This window comes from Copadichromis virginalis, linkage group LG8, assembly GCF_057382275.1.
Source record: "Copadichromis virginalis isolate Kocher_CV1m ecotype Utaka linkage group LG8, C_Virginalis_male_GT1.1, whole genome shotgun sequence".
NCBI classification, from domain to species: Eukaryota; Metazoa; Chordata; class Actinopteri; order Cichliformes; family Cichlidae; genus Copadichromis; species Copadichromis virginalis.
The window spans coordinates 12,879,343-12,901,298 of NC_140625.1; the positions used below are offsets into that span (position 1 = coordinate 12,879,343).

The 21,956-nt window shown below is 43.2% G+C and overlaps 1 protein-coding gene across 1 annotated transcript in view; it reads right to left on the reverse strand.

Annotated features, from left to right (window-relative positions):
- raraa (retinoic acid receptor, alpha a) overlaps positions 1 to 21,956 on the reverse strand; it is a 139,420-nt gene that overhangs the window by 85,999 nt on the left and 31,465 nt on the right. The window contains exon 3 of the mRNA XM_085465865.1: positions 14,174 to 14,295. The gene's annotated coding sequence lies outside the window, so the exon portion shown is untranslated. The remainder of the gene's footprint in view (positions 1 to 14,173; positions 14,296 to 21,956) is intronic.

Genomic DNA, 21,956 nt, shown 5'->3' on the forward strand with positions numbered 1-21,956 from the left:
ACCACAATTCTGCACAGGAGTGTCTGAGTGTGTGTTTCTGTGTGCTGCAGTCACTATTGTGAAAGTGTGCGATTAGTTGATATCAAGTAGTGTGCATACACAAGGCGAGTGTGTGTGTGTGTCCACGTGCATGCATGGCAAAAAGCCAGTTTGACTCACCAAACTAAGTGTCCTGTATTTCCACCAGGCTTGTTGAGTCTTGTTTACAGACAGCTTTTTTCAATTACTTGAATGATCCCGCATAGTGTTTAGAACTGTGCGTGTGTGTGTGGGTATAGTCATTTGTTTTTCACACTTACAGTAAAACAGTAAAAAAGGCCATAGTGCAGGCCACTGATAACAGATCAGACTTTATACCACATCAGCAAACCCAGAGTTTTAGGTCAAGGTCAGATATCTGCATCTAGTGTACTTGTTCACGCTGCTGCTTGCTCATCATTAGCTCACATAAATAAAGGTATTTTTCATGAATAATTTATAAGAAAGTCACATAAAAACATGCAGCGGCTACAATTCTATTATTCTTGTTGCCAAACAATAACCACACTCAGATAAATATGATTCAAATGTGCTGATTTTGAACCGATTCATGAGTCTCAAGTTGAGCCAAACAGGACTGGAATGCTTCAGATCTTGACCGACAACCAGTTACTTATGAGTTCTGAGCGTTTCCCTAAAGTTAACAGCAGTACGTCGATAAAAACTCGTTTTCATTGTTTTGACCTCACTGACAATAAGTTGTTATCAGATTGAGCGCAGTTTCCTTCACTCCACCCATTTTTCCTGTTATCTGTTCTACCCGCAACCCCAGCCCTCCCCGACATTACCACACTCACCTGGTGAAACAGAGAGCAGAGGAGAAGAGGTGACCACCAAGCATGACTCACAATGATAGCCAGTTTGGGGGGAAAAAAACCCAAAAATCAGTTTCCATGAAAACCGAAATGTGGACAAGTGCTGTCACAGGAGAACTTGCAAGTGTGGCGTGGTTTGATTGCACACTGGGAGGGAGATTAGGAACAGGATTGCACTGAGAATGTAAGTGGAGAACTGTAAACACTAGCCCAGAGAGGTTATGTAACCCAACAGCAAGCAATACTGATGAACCACATTTTCTCATCTTATACCTTATATAAGGTATCGAAAAGTCGACATGGCTCTAGCAACCCCAGCAGGAGGTTTATCAGACACTAAAACATTGCACAATAGTCTGACAATTCTTACAGGCAGGCTTGCACAATAATCTCATCCTCAGCTGCTTTGTCTTCCATTCTGGTGATTGCAAGGTAAACAGAGAGAAAGAAATATAGCAAACATAGTCATCTAACATCCATGTGTGCTTTTCTGGCCTACAGAAGCCTCTGCCAGATGACATCACATTACACTGGAGCAAAAGTTAGGGCGGGTGCCAGACAACCCTGAGTCATTTTGTCCGAGACCCCTTTGTTGGCAGCCCCTCTGCATCGACAGACTGGCTCCATTCAAATGAATGAGGGCACGGCTTTTTTTTTTTTTCTTTTTTCACCTTACACTGATCACTTAGTGATGTCATTTTATGTTTAAAGTGCAGACTTGGGTTGAAATTTCCATGTCAACTGCATGCTACAGTATAGGATCACCAGCCTTCCATGACAATGCTGCCCATTGTGTTTTTGTGCACGTTTCATACCACAATGACACTCCATGCAGGCAGTTTTTACCTCTTGAGGGGAAATGAAAATCTCCATAGCCTAGCACCAGGGCCATCTGCAAAACAACCAGGCCTACAGTTGCACTATGTGGGGCACACTGCAATCACTTAAAGCATTTGCACATGTGTTTTCATGCTTATATGACAAGAAGAGTAGAGGCAGGGGTTTGTGGGTCAGTCCATACACAGATTAAGCCCTATAAAGTGCAGGTCATCCTGATATGACCTCTCTAGGACACATCCATCACTAACCCAACACTGTCTAAATGAGAATGGCATTTCTAGAATGACCTTTGGCCCACTCAAAGCTGCGAGATTAGGAACATATACAACCCAAATGCACACACTGTATAGCTATATAACTAATGCCCCCCTCCCCCCGCCAAACAATGCAGAAACATAAAGACGACAGATACAAACAACCTTGCAGGAGAGAGAAACAGTGAAAGCGAGCACGAGCAAGATTATGATACTAATCTTTTCTAATGCCTCTGTCCTCCATTTTCCTTCTCACACATAAAAGCATCAAGCATATGCCTGGCTCTCTTTCCTTGCCTCCTCTTCAGGAGTCATAAAACTCACATTTAAAAATGCATGGACTCCATAAGCTGCCAGGCCTATCTATTAACTGCGTTATAGTGTGGATGGCTATAGCTGCTGACGGCAGCCAAGGAATGCTGCTTTCCATTAAGGGAGAAATGGAGAGACGAGGAGGAGGAGGACTGAAAGGGATGAGGGATGAGGAATGAAGGGGAAAACTGAATTTAATCATTTTTCTTTTTCCCATGGCACTGCAAACTGATGCCTTGGCATCCGAGCATGTGGAAAAGAAAAAAGAAGAAAATAGAGGGAGGCACTGACTTCTTCACAAAATCCCACATAATAAGGATGAATGCTGTAAAACTGCATCAAAGAAAGAACATAAACACGTGGATATAAGTGGATCACACACCCCAGTGACAGCCTGTGGCCCAGGTGAAAAACTAATTGATTCAAGTGTTTCAGGAAGATCTTCCCCCAGTGTCCTCAGGCGCTCGCAAGATGACTATTGATTGGCTAATTGACTGATTGACATTCGCTTGACACCAAGGCAACAACATCATCACTCTTCATACGAACATCACCACCAACCTTCCCCATTTGGTACTGCTATTTGCAAAATCCTGCATGCTGCATGGATTTAATCCTCGTCAGTACCTCCAACCAATAACTCCCTCTTAAGTTAAGCTTAAAAATTCATTTCAGTTTGCACTTTTCAGCCTTGCAGAAGCTGCTCGCTAATTTGCACAAACTTCTGCTGTGCTAATCGGATATAATGAATCTGCATTAAAAACATATCATTAACAAAAAACAAAAAAACGAAATGTTTTAACTTAAAACAATGAAAACTGAAAACTTTTAAGACTTTTTCTTTTCATTCACTCTGCAACACAACTCTCCAAAGTGTCCTTGAGTAAGACGGTAAACATCAACCAGCACTAGATAGGAGCATCTGCTTAATGACTTTGCATTAACATGTAAATGAGTTTTCAATGGCTTGGATGAGACTTCGACATGCCGGTGCGCATTTCTTCTTGGTTACATTTACCCCCACCTCCCCTCCGCCCCCACCTCTCCGTGCACTTATAAGTCAAACATAAATTAACGAGCTCGCGCCTAAAGCCGCGCCGACACTTAGGAACGACTCTCGCCCCTAACCCCCACCCCAGTAATGGACCTTACAGACAATGCCTGTGGTATTTCAATTAACAGACAGTGGCGTGACATGAAATAACGACATATAGCAAGAGCTGAGTGACATGTGCGAATGAGGCAGTAACGGCAGCATCTATTCCCTTTAATGGACCATTGTGGTTGAGCGCAGATAATACGAGTTAATAGGAAATGTAAAATTATGATGTAGGCTCTTGTCTAAAAGGGTGAGTGACACCTGGGAGTAAGCGGTTACATCTTAATGCACTGCTGCCACCAGGATGAATCATCTCTCCACATAGGAGGTGGAAACCATCTGAAGGTTGCTAACGGTGGCTGCTGTCAGTCTTACATTAACCTTGAGAACAGCCAGGGGACTGGTTAGCCCTGCTGACCTCTCTCTGTCTCCCTCACGCACAAACACACATGCACAATCTCCATTATGACCACATTTATGACTAAAGGGTGACTTGGTGTGGGTGTGTGTGTGCATGCACGCGTAACTTTGCCTCTTCCTGTGTCTTACGAGCAGCATCAGTGGGATTAAATCAGTCCATCACCGGCTGCTGTAACACCATATAGGCTGTCTGGGCTGAAGAGAAATCACCTCAGACCTTTCCTGTTGCCCCCAGGGTTAGCAATAACACTCTCTAAGCTGGTTTTCTGAACACTCTATGTACATGCTCATATTCACTGATCAGCTCAGAATTAAGAACAATGTCCTACTATCTTTGATATCTTTGTGAAATGCATACAATAAATCCTCCCCATACAATCCAAGCAGCTAAAAATCCCAAACAAATGCAACCATTTGCATTTGGAAAATCCAAAGCAAGAAGCATAGTTTTGGTGAAAGCTGCTTATATTTTGCTGTTTGGTTTGAACAACGCCAAGTATTGTTGTGTGCTGAGGCATAACTGGGCAAGCTGATGCCCATGTGTTTTCAGTCAATTTTCACTGACAGCAGGAGAGACAGAACGTGAGAGAGGCCGAAGGGAAGAAACAGAGAATGAGCAGGGGGAAACAAAGAAGTGTTTTATACAATAAAATTGTTGGGATGACTGCCTGGGAACGGGCGAAAGCGCGATCAAACACACTGACCTAATTTTCCGCCACATCCTGCAGAGAAGCGAGAGGAAAAGAAGCCCATGAACACTGGAGAGAGTGAAATCGAGGTTTTTAATACTTTAATACTTCCCTGCAATCTGTGAATGAATCCATTTTCACGGTTTTCTTGGAATACGACAGGATCTGAACTGGGACGGATTATTATTTGTTTGTTACTGTTTGGTGTTTTTTTTTTTCCAGCTTTTGTTTAACGTCTAAATTTTGCATTAATTACACTCTTAAAAAGTTAAAAACAATACAGTTCATGTATTTGTAACAAAGCTGTATCTACTGGGAAACTGCTGATTGTAAACAATCCAAAAATCACATCATTTTAACTGAATCAGTATGAAAATGTAACAGTTAAAAATTTAAAGCAAAATGAAAAATATATATATTATATTAGTTACCACTGTGACTGACTCCACACCACAGGACGGGTAGTATGGAGATGCGGTCTAGTATAAAAAACATTTGTTTGTTTTTCTTTTTATATTATTCATAAGCAATACCGGGTTTACTATATCACTGATGCCCTGCAGGGATATTTACTCTTGTAAACTCAAACATTGTGAGTTTATATTATTTGTGGAAACTCTTCTGATGGAAAGCAGCAGTCTGGCTCTGGTAAAAATAAGAGAATAAAGAGTCTTATATCTTCAAGAAAGAGATTTTAGATATTTATACCTTTTGCACAGTTTTTGGAAACTTAAACTTTCATTTATGTTGTTTTCTGAGATATGTTTGGTCATTAAAAAGACATCCCTCTATATCGGAATGCACGATGAAAAAAGTTCAACATTTAAAGTTGCCTTTTCGGGGCTTTTATTAACAATTTGAAAGATTTTCCAACTTCATTACAAACAGGGACCAATTCGTGTTTAGAGCTGTACGTGGCTTGTACACATCCAAGACGGCTAAAAATCAGCTTAAAATTGATTCAAAAGTGGAAGCTGCAGACAGTCAAAAATTAACTTTCATATGCTAAGGTATCAGAGGGATGCAGCAGTTTACAATGTCACCTCAAAGCTAGAAGCTCTGGGCTTGAAGCTGCTGCTCGACTTAAGCCTTGATTATACACCACTATGGACACGGACTGCTAGAGAGCCAAAGGCTGGATAGTCATTCCTGTTATTCCGCTTTGAAGTCCGCTTGAAGTTCGCCACCTGGGGCGCATCCATCGTTGGTGTATTGTAAGGGAAATTTTCCATGGGCAAGTCCATGTGGTCACAAAAAAAAAAAAAAAAAAAAAAAAAAAAAACAGGCAGGGACGCGGACATACGTGCAAACCCTGTCCTCACCACCTGAAGATGAAATTGTTGTCACTTTGACCCAAATGGACCAGAGCAGACTTGTGGACAGGGGAAGTATAATCAAGGATTGAGCTGCTATGCTGTAGAGAAGGAAGAGTTCCTTCCTGCTTTTTAACAAACTTCAGAGATGTTTACATGGCCGAAAAAGTCATCATCGACGTCTTTCCAACAAGTTTTGCTGGGTAGGCTGATGTTGATGAAGCATGTTTGGGTCTGAACTATCAAAAAACCCAAATTACTGCCAGATAACAATCTAGTAATAATCTTACTGAATGGGATGTTCACTCTTATTATCCCCATTATGGTCTCTGAGTTACTTTGAGGCTATTTCAAAACTTTACCCAACTTCCTTCTTCCTCGGATGATCAAAATTACAACAAATTATTGTTGTTTGGCTGAGGATGTTGTTTTTTCCGTAGAGAATAAAGTCTCTTTCAGACAGTCATTACTGCATCGATGCACCCGTATGCACTTGCAAGGAAGCCATTATGGCCCATACTCAAATCTAATTGTCAACCCCTGTCTTCTACTTTTCCGTCTGGTCTTAGGACAGTGCAAAAAGCTTTTAAAGGGCTAACATTTGTGCTTGAGTGGCCAGAACACCGTGTGCAGCCCCCGCCTCTGCCCATCGCTGCATCAGGTCCGCTTGTAGTGCTGCTGTGCTACTGTGACTGGACTGGAAAGGATATTTATAGAAAGCCGTTAACAATATCCTGTCCCCAAACGGGTGTAATCGTATTATGCTGGAGGTGCTAAAAGCCTCGAGTTGGGAAAGCACATCGTCGGAGGAAACGGGCTAAGACACACAAGGACCATTCCCGGGGAGTCTTCAGAGGAAGAAGCTCAGAAGCACACTGGAAGGAGTAGATAAAAAGGCAGACACACATACAAACTCAGCAGGTGAGGAAGAAAGAGTGACAGAGAGAAGATTAACTGAAGGTTTACTGACAAGTGAAGAAGTGACAAGTATAAGATGCAAATTATGCTGCTGACTGAGAGCAATAGGCTTGTTGCTGGAGGAGTGTGGAGGTGGTGCGGGTTGGAGGCTCGATCGTTTTGACAGTGTTTGGTATCGGCAGCTCTGAAGGTTCAAGCCGGCCACGGCGATGATAGATGGAAGACTGAACTTTAATCAGAGTGGCGCCCGGAGCATTTTCATGGAGGTAAACAGGTTAATCAGTCAAGCCCTCCTTCCATCCTCCCTCTCATTCTCCCCTAGTCTTTCCTCAGCACATGACCACTTCTGACACTGGCACGCCATTCGTCTATTTCCCATCAGCACCTCGCCCTTCTCCTTTCCTCCCCCTCTCATTTTCCCTTACCTTGCTTCACATCTTTTGCAACCAGCCAGGAAAACAAATGAACCCCCCCCACAAAAAAAGAAAGAAAATCCTTCCCTGCAGCCCATACCATCAGGCACATCCCACTATCTTATAAAAGGGCATTTCAAACCGTTCAGTCAGCTCATTTAATACCTCCCAGCATCATCCACCATGAAACTATGAGGTGGGAGGAGAGCATTCAGCAAACAGAAACTGTTCATATGCTCTCAGTTTCTTGCATTACTGCCCTTCCACTAGCCTGCATCGAGGGAGGTAGATAATTTGCAGTCATAACCCTCAAACATACTGTGCCTAAATCTAAACACAGTGAGGCAAAGAAAAGAGAAAATAGCAGGAGCAGCGTTGCATTTCCCATTGTTTCTGCTATATCAAGGGTGTAGTTATTAAAATGCCCATGTCTTACAGTCTCTCCAAGAAACAGCACGACATACTGACCTCCATAAAAACTAAAGCAAGTGCTAACCGGTGCCAAATCACTGCATGCATAACCACCAAAATTTTAAAACAAGCAACCAGTGTACAAAGCAAAACAGGAACTAAAAACTCCTGTCAGTTTACGGTTTAAGCCGCATTTCGTGTTGTCCGTCAAAACTTCCTCTATCTCTGTCCACCAAAGGAAAATTAACAATCAACTCTTAACAAACCATGCTGGCAAGCCAAGCGTGAACTTTAGAAAAGCCTTAACAGCTCCTGTGGAGGTGGGCCATGTCTAATCTTTGACCACACTGTATTTAGGCAGACTTGGAAAGTGCGATTATACTGTGTTGTCTGGAATTCCAACCACATACTTCTGCGAGCCATCAACAAGGGCTGCCCTTTGCCAAGATAAACTTCAGAGAAAGTTGCCACATATTTACAGGCTTCGCTGCCCCACTTTGCTTCTTTGTAGCTGCAAAGTGTCGTTCTGGTTGCCTTGAAAATTTTTCTCTGAGCCTCGGTTGGAGGGCAGAGTGGGCTTGAAATAAATGCTCTTCTTGTTCGTATTTGTCCAGGATATTGCTAAAGCGTGCTCGTTGTGCAACACGAGTTAGGAAATACACTTAATAGGGGGCCTTCAAGGAAAACAAAGGAGGGAATACTTACTTTGACACCATACATGCTGTATGCAGGGAAACTCTGAAACTATGTTGTGCTATTACCTCCTACCTATCTCCCATTGAGTGATAGAGAGAACTCAGCTTGGTCCCTTATTTAATGATGTGAGGGTTCGTGATCAAGTTTGAATAATACACGCGAGCTTCTTTAGAGAGAAGCGATGCTTTTAATGATAGAGTGACCCATAACTTAAAGGGGCAGCAAGAAAGGAGGAGGAGGACATCAACAGCCTCACCCTTTGAAAAAAAAAGATACAGCGAGTAGAAGTTAAGAGAAGATGGGACAGAAAAGTGAGACAGTCGTTAGTTACATTGTTAGGCAACGGGAACTGGCTAACACCCACACACACCCAGACACACATGCACACAAGGAAATCAGTGAGTGTATTGAGATTTCTCACGCGATGTTGTGTACACATTGCTTAAAAGTTGTCCAACATATTGGACATGCTAACAGCCACTAGTTGTTAGCAAAAAAAATGTGTATTTCCTAACTGGTTACGGCATTAAGTAAGTGAAGTTTATTTATATATTGCTTTAAAAGACACAAAAGTGCTAAACAATAATTAAAATGTAATTACTATCAAAATGAAACATGCAAAAATAAGTAAAAAAAAAAAAAAAAACAAATGAAAAAAAAAGAAAAAAAGAAATCACACTATTTCTGATAAAACAATAAAAAACTGCAACACAAACCAAAAACGGAGAAGCTTTACCTTCAAATTAAAAGTTTTGTGGTTTTTCAAAAGGCACAATTGTCTTTGTTTCCCTACTCAGAGAGTAACTGGACAATGTTTATAGACAAGTCTGCCATTCAAACCATAACTGCAGCAATATGCTAGTAACCAAAGCAATTACAGAGATTTTTGCCAAACAGTTGAGGAATACACATTTTTCTTACTAACATGTGGTAGCCAAGGGGTCATGACCCGGCCTGTAGGCCTGTGTGACTGGGTCTTTAGCAATCACTTTCCCAGCGACTGCCATCAACCTCCAGCAACTACTCACAACCAGTTGGGTAATACTCATTTCTCCCCTCACGACCAGGTAGTCACATGTCTGCACAACCTCAATAAATTACACAAACATCTATACACAAACGTATGCAGTACATGTAAACACATCATACGCTTAAGTCCTCGAGGGCCAGAAATCCCGTGTGAGTTTACAACATCACATCCATCCTCAGGGGGGATTTCATAACAGCAAAAATATCTAATGCTACATACAGTACCGCAGTGTTCCAGTACCAGTGGATTAGCGCTGCCTTCCCCCCACCCACCACCATCACTTCATGCTAATAGCTGCTGTTTTCATTTTCCCCGAGGCCACTCTCAGCTTCCCTTCATTCAGTATGCATACAGTTTTCTCTCCCTCTCTCTGTTTCTCTCGCTTAAGGGAGTGGTGGCCAGAGAAAGTTGAAGATTTAGTAAGGACACTGATTTGCTCATGCAAGACTTATGAAACCCTAGTTTCCTGTGCCTCATACAAACACCCATACAGAAGTCATTTTAAGGTAACATCCTTAGTGCAGTGAGCTCACTCCCATGCTCCTTCCCCACACAACACAGAGATCCGTGGCACTGCATCTTTGTACATTAACTTTATGAAGTTTCTGCTTCTGTGTGGGGGGGGGGGGGGGGGGGGGGGGGGGCTCTTTCATCCCTGATGCCATAGAAATCCTCACTGCTTCGAATCCTATTTAAAACAAAACCGCTGTTACACGTTACCACTCTTATATAAATAGAGAGCAGAAAATGCATTTATTTATAACAAATTCAACCCTCAGACAACCAGTTCTGCCGGAACTAAACTGAGATTTGCTTGATATGATTTGGAACTGAAGTATCATAAAACAATCTGACAAACACATTGAATGAAACACAGTTTGCCAGTAGGACAAGGTGCTGGACACAGACACACATTCGCCATACCCTGTAAAGTGTCTCCACAGCCTAATAATGCAAGGCAGATGAAGCCCGTCAGAGTGACGGTCCAGCTGTAAGTAATTTGGAGGGCCGAAGAAGAAAAAGCAGAGGAGGAAAAAAAAAAGAAAGAAAATATTAGACAGCCATCAGGCCCTCTTCTGACAACTCTCTGCAGATCTAGATGAATTTGACCTGACAACACAGGAGCGATGCAGACAACACCTCCTGCACCAGCTGCAAACCACAAGGGCACACAAACTCCTTCTACAGCCAAGAGAGGAGGGAGGGAGCAAATGAGCCTGTGAGTGAAATAAATAAAAACATACTGAACGGAGTTAAGCGTGCCTGAGAAAAACTACTGACAGCGTAGAGCGAAATATAGAGAGAGAGAGACAGCAGATGAGGGACAAATCGATTTTGGTAAAGAGGCAGAGCAAGCAATGAGCATGAAAGAGGATAAGAAAGACAAAGAGCGAAGAAGGCATGAATGATGGCGGAGGATATGAAGGACAGCTTGAAAGAGAGAAAGTGAAACAGATAAAGAATAAAAGGAGGGGAGGAAAGAGAGGGCTTGATGGAGGGAGACAGAGGGAAAGACGCACCTTGTCAAAAAGATTGAGAGCAGAGGAGAAAATGAACAGGGAGCTAGAAACTGAGAGAGGAATACAAAGAATGAATGAAGATAGAGAGAGAGTGAGGGAAGATGAGAGGATGCCTTATTTTCTTCCATCTCAATTTGCACAAAACTTTCATTACCACCAATTTGGGCTGGGAGCCGTAGGCTGGACCATTAGGCGAGCCCAGCATCAATCAGCTTAATCTCCCTCCCAGGCCGCTAAATTACAGCGCCCAGTTGCTTATTAAAATTTGTCGCCCGTCTCCCAACACCCGGCACTGCTGGAGATTAGACAGGGGCCCCCAGACAAATCTGTTACAGAGAAGAAGACGGAGAAGAGGAGGGGGAGGAGGAGGAGCTGGAAGGGAAAAAAGGACCGAGAGAGATGGAAGGAAGCAAAGGGACAGTGGAAATGAAAAAAAAAAGGGAAAAAAAGAGGAATGCACTTGCTGAGACAGAGTGGATCAGAGTGGGAGGACGATCATCCGGTTTGATTTATACACTTCTGTAGATCTGCCGTGCTCTCACTCACACATTTCTACGCACGATCATACATCCCAATAAATCCTATATGCATGTGCCCACACCCCCCCAAATGCAGTTTTCCATTCCTGTCAACACCCCCAACACATAAACACACACACACGGAGGTATAGAGAATGCAGGGTTTGCAGTGCCTCCCATTGCACACTCAATCAAACCGGCGGCCAGATAAGATGCATGATGAATGGCGTAATTGAAGGCGGCGGCAGAGTAATGCTGCATCGCTCTGCATTCAGTGGGGGAGGGCGGGTTATTGGTGAGTGTGTGATTAGCCTGTAGGATTTATTGTTATTGCCCAACTTATTAAAAAAAAATAAAAATACAAAGACTGTCTATCTCGCCTACAGTAGCACACCTCCAGCTACAAAGCATACCGAGCCTACACTTTCGGATGGATGAGGAGACAGCAGCGCTGCATCATATAGAGCTGGGTGGGGTGAGTTCTTTGAAGTCTTGAAATCTGTGCATGTTGCAGAAATGCGGCTTGGCTAATCGTATAGGTTGCAAGGCAGAAATCTCGATGTCAAAATCTGGAGGAAAACCACCCACACATTGAAGAAATAGCGGTAAAGTCTCTGCTCCCTTTAAACACTTAAATAAGAGAAAGCAGAGGATACATAAAGCATACAACAAAGTGATAGAACCTGCAGGTCAATGGGTAAAGGAGGGAAATAAAGCAATTCTACTTCACACTGGTAAGCACTCAGCGGAGAAAACACTAATGTATCAAGAGTTAGTGAAGGTCCTTGAAAGAAGCAGACCAGAGAGTGTCATTAACACCAGTGCACTGTCTGCCTGCTGACATCATGTGTGCACAGGAGTTTCTTCTTCTTCTCCTTGTTAATACCTATGGCATCTGAAGACACTGAGCTGCTATGGTTTACTTTGGTTAGTGACCTAACGTAACTGCCTTAATTATTTCAATTAGTGAAGCTTAGGATGTGACATTTTTAGATACTCCAGCCAATATTAAACTACACAATCTTGGATAAACAGTTATTATCAGATTCAGATGGGTATTAATCAGTAATCATTATGTTCTAGTTTCCTTTTTGACACTGAAATTTAAACTCTCTAAGATTTAAAGTAGAACAGCAGGTGCAAGTACTGCATGCAACTCTCTATCTTTGGAAACTAACGAATTCCTATAGCTGCAGGTATGAAATAAACTTGGCAGTGAGACCAAAAGCAGCTACCCAAACTAACTCACGCTGTAGCTGTTACTGCTGAGTCATGTTAATCTGTGCTGCCGCAGACTTTTTATTCGCTCAGGTAAATAATTTACTCTTAAGTAGTGTTTTATAGGCAATTTAATCTGTAATGACAGGAAAGTCAACATACATGAAAAGTTACTTTGGAGAGTTCTGTATGTGTACTTCCCCAAAGATGCAGAAAAAGTACACTCAGTTCTAAACTTGTGCATGCCTCTTCATTAATAGGAACATTTCATTCAACCTCAAGAGCTGAATCATACGAGACTACGATATAGACTCCGTAGCTGAGCCACGCGTGCAGTTAATAACCTTGTGGTCATGTCTCGGTGTTTTATGCAGGGCCAGGCATTATAAAAACAAATAAAACCCTGAGACTTCTTCCTCCTTCAGGGAAAAGATGTTTCCCCCTTAAGTTTCTCTACTTCTTCATACATTCACTCACGTTCAATCCGACAGTTTCAGCAATCTGCACCCAGGAATCCTGTTGACATATCTGAGTCCTTATATTAAAGGCTGTGATTACTGTTCTTTATATTAAGGCAGTAATAATATTCACTCTGATCCATCCAAAACCTGAGGTGAAGAAATATTTGAAAATCTAAATAAAATATCAGCAGATCGAAGCACAGAACATTACATTTCTGATTTAGATTTAGCTAGGCTGTTTAGGTCACCAAGTCTCAAGGGTAACCATGTGCTACAGGTTCAAAACTAGCATGCTTGTCACAGCTTTTCCTTTCTGTAAAAGCTGTAACAGACACGAAGCCGATGCGCCGAGATGCTGTCAGATGAATGAAAAGGAGCGCGTGTCTGAAAGGAGCTTATGAAATCATAAACTGCAGCCCTAAAAATAACTACTCACTTCTGTGAGCAAAAGCTATAGTTTCTTATTATGATGGGAGTATGCAGCTCTCGTTAATCAAACAAATGGAGAAAAGAGCAAGGTACTATTTTTAAGGGAAAAAAAGGGGGGGAAATTCCTGCCTTTTCCCAACTCGACACAAATTGAGACAAAGAGCAGAAACCCCTTTGTACTGCACACTTACAACAGATTAACTAAGAACAAATACACCACTTACATATATTAAGGTTAGCAAAAAATACACAATGCCATGAATGCAATGAAACCTCACATAAAATTTACAATTCAGTCACACACACACACACACACACACACACACACACACACACACACGAGTGAAAGTAAAGCAACTACAAACAGTGTGGTTGTACAGAGCGTGTCCACTGTCAGCACATACTGACACAGTAACCAGTACAGGGAAAACCACACATGTACATACTGAGCCAGCTGTGGTCTCAGACAAAGCCTATAAATAGAAGGAAAACAAACAGCTGTTTTGTCTGAAAGTTAAATTAGCATATCACCTAGAGTATTCAAAGATATATGGGCTGGCGGTGGCAAAGAGTCCCCGTTCCAAAACACTCTGGCATGTCTGCGCTATTTAAGAGATGAGTGTGAATGTTTGATGTATTGCTGTTGATTCATTTGGCTTCGTTTCGATATATAAAACTTGGTGCATGACATTTACTGCTGTTGCAGGATATGTACATGATTTATCAAATGAGCTCAGTTCAGGATCTACTGCTGTATATATAGCGAGAGTGCGTCTACCTCAGTTGGTTGCCAGAAACCCTGGGTGTCGCTGTTCAGACTGATTGAGTGGTGTGCTGTTCGGCCAACTGGGCTTCCGGTTGGTGGACTGCCTGCATCGATTGCTCGGAGAGGCCCTTCTTCTGGCGCACAGACAGAAAAATTGAAAAACAGAGGAGGAAAGGAGGAGAGTAGCAATGAGGAGAAAAAAAAAAGTAAGAAAAGAGAGAGGGGGAGGGATGGTGAGAAGATGAGGGGAGGAAAAAAAGAGGAACATTAGCTTAAATGAAAGTTTATTAGGTGTATCAGTCAGTCAAGTCGATGGGGTGGGGTTTTTTTGCCTCAGGCTCTCCATCCTTCCTCTCTACCCCCCCTCCTTCTGCTTGCGTGTGTGTGTTTGCAAAGGAAGGGGTTTCGGGCCGGTGGGGGCAGCCATGACGGGAAAACATTAGGTTGTTGGCGAGTCGCCGGTACACCAGCCAGTAATTGGCTTGGGTAATGGTCATGTCCAGACAAATGGTGTAGGCCCTAACCGTGTTACGAGCAACCAACTGCTCCGCCTGTATTCACAGCATAACTCTGAGCACTGCTCGGATACCAAATGGCACCAGCGTGCGTATGCGTTTGTGTACAAGACTCACGAAACATGTGATTTACTGGAACAAAACATTATTACCCCCCCCCCACTACACCCACCCACACATGCACACACCACTCCCCAACTCAAAACCAGCGTGGCGTGCACGTGTGATTCATGCCTCTCTTGCAGTCTGTGTGGGAAACTGTACCACGATAAGGAGGAAAAATATGGCAGCACAAGCGCCCGCTCACCTCGAGGGACAAACCGACATCTGCTGTGTCCTCCAAACAAGTGACGGATAGGATATAAGCAGGAAGAAAGAAGGAAAGAAGAGGGGGGTGAAAGAAGGTGGGGAGAGGATGACAAGAGAGAGGGAGTAAGAGGATAAGTTCCATTTTTCATCCGTCCCTCCCTCTGCTCTGCATCAATTCGCCTTCTGTCTGACGGCAAGCTGAGCCGCTAATGTCCATTGTGTCTGGATGGGCTATAAACGTGCGTGTGTCTGTGTGTGTGTCCGTCTGTTGATGTTATTTGAGTGAAAATGAAACATATATGCTCCCACAGAAGCTATCCAAGCTAAATGGCATGCATATATGGATAAAGCTGAGTATGTGCCTGTGTATGTATGTGTGTGTGCGCGTGTATGTGTTATGGAAGCCCTTCAGCCATCCAGCTATCATCTCCTGCCAGACAGGCCCCACCAAGCCGACCCAGCTGGATAATGAGATCCATTATGATTTACGTGCCAAGAGGACAGCCAGACAGAACAAAGACATGTACACACACACACACACACACACACACAGGGGGAGTTTGGTGTAGTTGTCAGTGTGTGTATGAATGTGGGCTCTCTATCTTATACTGTATGTGCTGATGTGTGCTGCCACTGTTTCATATTTCAGTTTCTTCTCTGTGTGTTAGTTGCCTGAAGGGCATCCTGCAGTGGGTCCTCTTTCAGTCTGCAACTAGAGAACACTTCTTTCTCATTCTCCCTCTCTCTCTCACACACACTTTCCTCATCTACCTCTCACCTGAAGAAGCAAACTAAGTTGAAGATAGAAATAGATTAAGGTTGCTGTGCGAACTCTCTTTTAGTTTCTCACTTTCTCCTTTCTCACTCTCTCTCACTCTCTCTCTCACTCTCTCTCTCTCACACACACACACACACACACACACACACACACACACACACACACACACACACACACACACACACACACACACGGGATTTGCTCCAAAACATTTGTGAATGTGTGTCTCCATGAAAGTGTGTGCTGGGATTTGTTAGTGGAGAGCTTGGAGAAGCTGTCAAACACATTCTGGAAAAAGGAGTAGACCAGTGCTTCATTTCTCTCTTCTGGAACGAGGGGTGTGCTCAGCTGAGAGGAGGAGGAGGAGATTTCTTCAGGGTAAGCAAGACAGAAAGTGTAAGAGGATAAGTTCCAGGTTTAATTTCTTAATCATGACTGACTGTATTCTCGAGGCTGGTGCATTTATGGTTGCATGCCATGAACTACTCTGTCACACTGACTCTTATATTGGTAAAAAATTGTCAGCTGTCTTCATGCAATCAACTCCTAAATGTACAGACAGTCAATTCGGGCAATGCACATTTATGAAACTGAAAAATCTTTACATTTTTTTTTATTTGCCCCCCCCTTCCATTGTAAATGCTCTCTCTCTTACTCAGACAGACTGGCCCTGCCTTCTGTGTCTGAACACAGGGTACAGAAAACAATGGTGGGATTCTCTGTTGTTCTTTTCCATGAAGTATTCAAGGGATGCCAGCTCAATTAGAGGCCTAAATGCCAAGATCCAGACTGGGGAGAGATGAGTGGAGATTAAAAGATGAACAGAAAGAGGGGCAACGAGGGCAACAGCAGAGGAGGATGAGCGAACAGGCCATAAAGAAAAAAAATGGAGGAAAAAGGGATGACACTGAGATTTCTTTAAAAAACAAACACACAAACAGATGTATTAAGAGGAAAAAATGGTTTGAGGTGGAAAAACATCAACGCTGGGAATGTAGAGCTGAAGACTCAGCAGAAGAAAAGATAAAAGACAAACATGCATAAACAGTGAGATTAATACCCTCTACAGACACTGGCAGGACTATCATCACCTCCACAATCTGCTTTGTATATATACACACACACACACACACACACACACACACACACACACACACACACACACACACACAAAGACAATCCTCAGTGGTATGCGTTTCCATCATCAAATGTGATCAGAGCTACTGTCCGCAAGCCAACATTCACTCAACTGTGATAACCCCTGCGGGAAGGCGCACAAAAAGCGCACCACACACACACATACACACACAGCGACGGTTTCTTACAAGTGAAAACCGAATCTTGGGAAAGGTCCGACATGTCTGGTTAAATTAAAAGGTCAAATAAATTAAATACGCATCAAAAGGAACAAGGCTTCAGATGAATGGTGCAGCAGCCCGGAGGTACAGCCCTCTTCATAGTTTTGGCTGCCATTTCTGTGGGTAATAATAACACAGTAGTCACACAATTTATTGCTGAGAGCTAAGAATATGGTCACATGATTAAAAAAAAACAAAACAACAACAACAAAAAAACAACAACAACAAACAAAAAGTCAGCAAAAACAAGAAACACAGGCAGACTGTTTTAGAACACACCTCCAGGTAAGCCAGATAAACTCAGGGATGTGATGATAGCTGGCCACAGCAAGAAAATTTTTATTAAACCTTGTAAGGTCTAAGTCATCACTAATGATCATAAACAATAGGGGTGGGGGAAAAAATCGATACCGTGTAGTATTGTGATATTTTGTTTGCTAATAATGTATCGACAGCAGAAATCGATATTTTGTTACAAACAATTTTTTCGTGGACTGGAACATGCTCTGACTTCAGAGCATGTTGATCCTTTTTCTGAGCAAGAACCCTGACATTCCTTCACTGTCCAAATGTGTTTAACTTTTTTTTTTGGCAGCAATAAACATGACAGTTTACTTATTTTAATTTAAGACATGTTTTATTTTAATTAAGTTTAAAACTTTTTTTATTTAATGTAAAATTATATTTGTTTTAATTTACTTTCAAATTCTTCAGTTGCTGAATGGGCTGCATAGTTTTCATAAATTGCATGGTTCAGAGTAGCTATAATTGTACCACATGGTTGCATTCAGTTAAGTTGGACTAGACTGTAATACAAACCGTTCAGTTTGTCAACAATAAAACTGACTGAAATGAGAGAAAGACTGAGTGTGAGACTTTGATATTAGATAAAATTAATATTGATAAAGTTTACCTTTATGTACAGAATTTGAATATCGCAAAATATTTTTAAAAATTGCAATATTATCGTATCGTGAGTTGTATGGTGATTCCCACCTCTAATAAACAACCCAACAACACAAGGAAAATTTGTGATCATCTATCTGAGGCTAGCTTAAATAGAAGAAGGCTATTCTGAAGGCTTATTTGTTATAGTGATGCACTGTGACAAAGTCCAATGAATGCCATTCGTTGTAGCTGTAGCATGGGTGGGCCATGCGACAGCTAAATCTTGCCATGCAAAGAATATCGCCATTCTCTGTGGATTTCCAGACATTTTTGAGGTTGCAATAAAATTCCCATCAGTGCAGAAAAAAAGCGTTAATCTTCCGTATGGTTAGCCACTTGCGCAACTATTCTGAACCCACAACCCCATTGTTGTGGCGTGTCCCACGCTCCAACCGAGTCGACAATCGGTACCAAGATCAAAACGTAAAACACATGCTGCCACCAAAATAATTCCCTCTAATTGCGCACCAACAAAACAACATTGTGTCTCAGATCTCGCTCTGACAAAAACCTAATGTCAATATTTCTCCAGTAAACCAAACTCAGGCGAGATTCCCCCCCTTCCTGCATCTCAATCCGCCTTAACAAAACAGCTCTTCGCTCACAGCAGTGCCAAGCCTAATCACATTCCCTCAGCACCAGGTGGTTCTCATTGACTGAGGCCCAGCTCCTCCACTCTGCAGGATGCTCCGCCAGAGGAAATTGGCTCGTCTACGAGCATTTATTGCTGGTGAGCTCGATCGAACGGAGTTGTGCGGGCCCTCCAATGCTGTCGCTGGACTTCGGCCTCTTTGAGGAGCCTACTTCACCAAAACAGCTGTTCAGCACACGCTGCCCTATCCAAAGACACAATTAGAAACACCCTTTTCCTATTACTCCCTGCCATTAAACGCCATTGAGTGGAATTAGTGGCAGTCTATGGAATAAGTGGATTCTAATTCATGCCCCTCTTTACATGGGCCACGGCTGCTACCGTGGCTTTCCTCTGCTAATGAAGAGGATAAAAGAGAAGTCTTAATCAAACTGAGCATCTCATCTGTGGTAATAAAGAGCACAAAAGAGGCCTTGGAGTGGCTCACTAGTGGTGCTTGTGTACACATAATCATGTGCGTATGGAAGGAAAAGGAACTTTATATACATCCCTTAGAATATACTGAATTCAGCGTTCTGTGTGGTGATAGTTAAACAAAACAAAGCAAAAGTAATAAACACATAAATGAGGGAATGCATGAAATAATGTTTCTCTTGGTCTTGTTTTCTAATTGCTTAGCCTTGCCCTACAGGGATCAATGACCCACTATGGACCAATGCTTCTCTGCTGTCTTTTATCCCTCCCAGGCTCCCTCTTGTCTTGGACCAAAGTGCTAACCAGCAGGGTCTGATTAGATTTAAATGTCAAGAGAGATAGGACAATACAGTTATCTTCCCAAATTATGGCCCATTAAAGGGCCTATGCAGTGTGCCTCCCTCCTCTACTAACTAATCACCAACCAGATTCATCATCTCGCAGACTGGGGCATAATTTGGGGGGCTGCGGTTTCCCCTGCTTCTCCATTTCTGTGTGTGTGTATCGCACCATGTGCAAGGGCATGCAGGAGTCTCTGTAATGCATGATCAGTGTGTGTGCACGCTGTATGTGTGTTGCTCCAGAGGGAGCAGGTTCGGCGCCCCAGGCCAGTGCCCCATTAAAGGAAAGAAAGACAGAAGCAGTGTGTATAAGGGAGAGACACAGAGGAGAGGAGGAGAAGGAGGAGAGCACCTCCTCATTTAGACAGCAGGAGTGGCAGGCTGTGTTCCACCTGCAGCCAACAGACAGACAGAGGGAAAAGGCTGGGATGCCTCCCATCTGCCTCCTTATAATTCACCTGCTGTCCTCAGGGTGTCATAAGAAGCCGGGTGCCAAAAACGGAGTCTCCCTTCTAAGCCCTGTTATTAATTTTACACTTTTCCCTCTTATGTCATGTTCCTTCACACACTTCTCTCCTTTCTTCATATGCTTTTGTTGTCCTTGTCCTTTATATTCATCTTTCCTCTTCACTCTGCTTGTTCCTCCATAAGGAACCCCATCACTGATCTACCATACATCGCAGCTTTCATCCTACCATCACAGAGGTGGAGATGATAGCGGTGGTGGTTCGAAGTCCTATGGGAGAAGGAAGAAAGTGGAAATGCAGGGCTCATATCTCAAGGTGGTTTCCTCCATATTCTCGCCTCTTTTCACCTCTTTCCGCATTTCCATTACATGCCTTGCCCATCTTTCAGTATGCAGCCTCTATTCATCTTCTCCACGTGGGATCCTCTCTCCTCCTGTGGCCCCTTCTTTCTTTCATAAGAGCTTTTGTCTGTCCTTTAATATCTCCTTCCTCTCCATCTCCCTTTTGTCTATCACGACGCACTCATACAAGGCTCTATCTTCAAACTTCTGCCGGCAATTTATGCACAGGAGCCTGGCTGCTGTGCATTAGGGCCCATGACATAAGGCAACACATTATGGATTGCACTATAAATAGCTACTGTGTACACGTCCTGTAAAAGCTTTTCATTACATGGAGACATTGAACAATCAATATAAGCCCTCTACTGAATCTAATTACCAAAAATGACAATAGCTAGAAAATATATACTTATTTTCAAGATGATCAGTGAAGGAGAACAATGTTTCCACCAAAGAGCCTTCAAGAGGCCTCTTAGTCAAGTATCAGGCCCATTAAAAGCTCAAGGCAATACGGAGATGAATGTGGGAAAGATAAGAACTTCTTTTTTTTCTTTTTTTTAATGGAAGACTAAATGATGAGCAGCAGCTGCAGAGTGGTTTTAAAAATATACTTTCTCAGTAATGTGTATCCACAAAGGTACACCATTCAGTTCTGGGTGATTTTAGTTCATACTCCCACAAATCTATATATGATGCATCTATTATGTTGCTACTGGAGCCCAGACGAAGCTCCATGGGTGCCAGTGGTCTGAGCCAAGCACACAGCAGACCTTCCTATGAGGTGCAGCTTTAGGTAGAGTGCAGAGAAAGCCAAGAAAGAAAAGAGGAGTGAATAGGAAGGAAGGAAGGAGAAAGAGAGAGAATGGGAGGAGCCCCGGGTGTCATTTCTCTCTCTGTCAGCTCCCAGCTCTCCCGTCCTCCCTCCCTCCACCATCACCCCCTGAGATGTGGATGCTTCGCGGGGACAATTACCGACTGACACTTCATCATGGGCCGCGTGACAGCCGCTGACGGCCCTCGTCCAAACAAATGATGCTGAGGTCGAGGTTGCAGGCCTGCCTCCGAGTCTGCTTGCCTGTAGCCCTGCTGTATGGCCCTGCACTGCATTAGCAAGCACCCCCCCTCCCGTACACACACACACACACACACACACACACACACACAGGGGAAAAAAGCTACATTAAAAGAGACTCCTCTAAACCAACCACCTTCTTCCTTTAAGAAAAACACATTTATCAGCAGCGGGGGATGGTGTGTGAGGGGAGGGGTGGAGGGGGTTTCAATAGAAGGATGGAGGGAGGGTGGGGGCGCTACAGTACTGTCAAACCCCATTCCCCTTAGGTAAAGAGAGAGCTCTTCATCTTTGTGAGGCAACTAGGACTCACACACACACACACACACACACACACACACACACACACACACACACACACACACACACACACACACACACACACACCCCAACCTGCCACATACGGCTTATCAGATAATGGGGTTAAAAATCAACTTAAAAAGCCAACAAGGCAAAAAGGCAAGCAATCACCACAGTGACACTGGCGTGCATCAATTAACCCTGTGTCTTTGTGGAGCACAGATAACACCGCCCTCCCTTCACGAGCTAAACTCACAATCAAATCGCTCCCTTGACTCGGGGTTGAGTGCAGCTAAGTTT